This window comes from Staurois parvus, unplaced genomic scaffold, assembly GCF_062004578.1.
Source record: "Staurois parvus isolate SC_StPar_1 unplaced genomic scaffold, SC_StPar_1.0 ptg000145l, whole genome shotgun sequence".
In the NCBI taxonomy this organism is placed as follows: Eukaryota; Metazoa; Chordata; class Amphibia; order Anura; family Ranidae; genus Staurois; species Staurois parvus.
In genome coordinates, this window is record NW_028317941.1 from 17,206,144 (window position 1) to 17,208,723 (window position 2,580).

Consider the following 2,580-nt stretch of genomic DNA (forward strand, 5'->3'; position numbering starts at 1 on the left):
TCTAGGTCCGGTAAGCAGTGCCAAGGTGGTGTAAGAAATGCGCACTCACCGGACGCGCATATTAATAGCGCTATGGTAAGTTAAATCCAGATGTCATCTATTGGAACCTGACAGATCTTCCCTCTATGGGATGGGTCATCAGGTGATGTGCCAAACACTATGGATCCTTATTCCTGCCCGGAGTGGTATCATCAAGCCTCCAAGAGGGATTCACGAACCACCTCTGAGGACGTGTTTTGACACGATACGCGTCAGGAGGAGCCACATCACGCTGTGATGTCACGCCGCCGGAGCAACGTGGAGCTCCGGCGGCCATCTTTAAATACCTGACGGTCAGTCTCACCACTGTCTGGATTTACCCATTATTTTATCCTTGTCATTTTGATGCATCATTAATAAAGTAATTCTATCAAACACTACACTATGGGAGTGTTCCTGTTTCCACTCCTCAGGGGAGTATTTAAAAATCCATAGACCCATCACTCCAGGACAGGCTGATATCCCTCTTTGGGAACTTTTTATTTTTATTTTATTGAGATATCTCTGAATATTGATATATACTCAGTTTTTTGGTGTATTTCGTTCATTGTACTTTTTGGTTATTATATATACATATACTTACCTTAGCGCTGCACGTTTTTATGTTTATTGTCATAGCCTGGTGCCCACAGTTGAGATGCTGGCAACATGGAGGAAAGAAGGGGAGAAGGGACGGAGTGGATGAGAACATCATTGGACTCTTGGACAGGTAAGTGTGAGTTTATTAAAAGTCAGCAGCTACAGTTTTTGTAGCTGCTGACTTTTAATAAACACAGAAACATCTGGAACTCTGCTTTAATGCACCAAAAACACAATATAATATCAATGTTTTGGTAAAATATAAAAGATAATATTATACTGATCAATTAGATACCTAGCATGTCATGCTTTAAAATTGTGAAACTTAACAATCTACATAGGCAAAGTTTTAAAAGCCTTTACAGGTTACTAGTTTAGAGTTACACAAACGGTCTGGGGCTGAAATTGTTGCTCTCGCTCTGACATTCATTGCAATACCTCACATGTCTGGTGCAATCTCCAGTTATGTATTCGGGCGGGACCAAAAGTGAGTATCCATTATGTGCGTGCGCTGTGGGACAGGGGTGCTTTAAAAACATTTTTAATTGTATTATTTATTTGAATTGGAATGTTATTTTTACTCTGGCTCTTTTTTTATCACTACATCCCTTGTAATAACAATAAGCAGTGACAGGTCTTCTTTACTGAGACATCTGGGGTCTTTTAGACCCCAGATGTCTCCTCTGCCCTTGAAAACATTGGATCAAACTTGGATCATTTTGATCCAATGCTTTCACAAGCTAAAACTAACTTGTAAACAAAGACCCAAAACCAGAAGTGACAAAGTCCTCACTGCTTCTGGTTTTTGACATCACACAGTGGGAGAAACAACAGTTATGTAGAAGGAAGCAGAGGGGCGGCAGATTAAGTGCAGCATTAATGGTAAATTTTATTAAAAACATACAATTGGCAACTCACAGAAGAGTAGACAAAGATAGGCATGTCTGTATGATGTCTGGATTCCCTAGGGATGGTCGGTAACAGGCGCTCTATGCCTAGCTGAATAGGGAGCAAGAGGAGCATCCTAATGTAGCCTACCAACGCATTAACCAGCGTGGAATGCAAGATGGCGCTGGACCGGACGTGATGTCACCAGGGAACGTGATGATGTAAGTGGGCTGTGAGGTGTTTCGAAGCTTCCGCTTCTTCTTCAGAATACAACCATACACCCCTCCAGCGTCAATTATTATTCTTCGGAACAACATTTATACAACTGGTTTCAGAACTAATAGGATACAGGTTTAGGGCTGATTCTCCTTGCTTTTTTATAGTGTAATTCTCTAACTACAGTAGGTATAAACATTTGGGATGTTCGTTAATTTGGAAATTGCTTAGTAAGCCCAGAATAAAAAGATTCTTTTGTATGCTCAACATACAGTACATGCATACACACTAATCTTTATATATTTGCCTAGCAATTCCAAGCAATATTCTAATGCAGTATATACTATTCCTGTGAAGAAATCTTAGCTTTGTGGGCCTGAGTAGTCACTATTTTACCTTGCAATATCATATAGAGCAGCCTTTCTCAATCCTTTCAACACAGAGGAACCCTTGAAATAACTTTCCGGTCTCAGGGAATTAACTGCTAAAAATTACAATATCTACAACCTATGATACAGTAGTGTGATGGTCACTGAGAAGAATGCTCTTACATTTGTGGACAGTGGGAAGAATTACCCCCTTATAGATAGCTAAACAGATCAATGGCCTCAGTGGGAACTTACTGTACCTGAACCCCTGGCAACCTCTGGTCTCTCAACTCCTAGGGTTTCATGGAACCTTGATATAGAGAATAAAATAATAACTAGGTACTACAACTAATACCCTGGAGTTTGCATGTTCTCCCTTTTGCTGTGTGGGTTTCCTCCAGGTACTCCTGTTTCTTCCCACATTCCAAGGACATGCTGATAAGTTAACTGGATCCTGTCTTAATTGGCCCTATTATGTGAGTTAGATTGT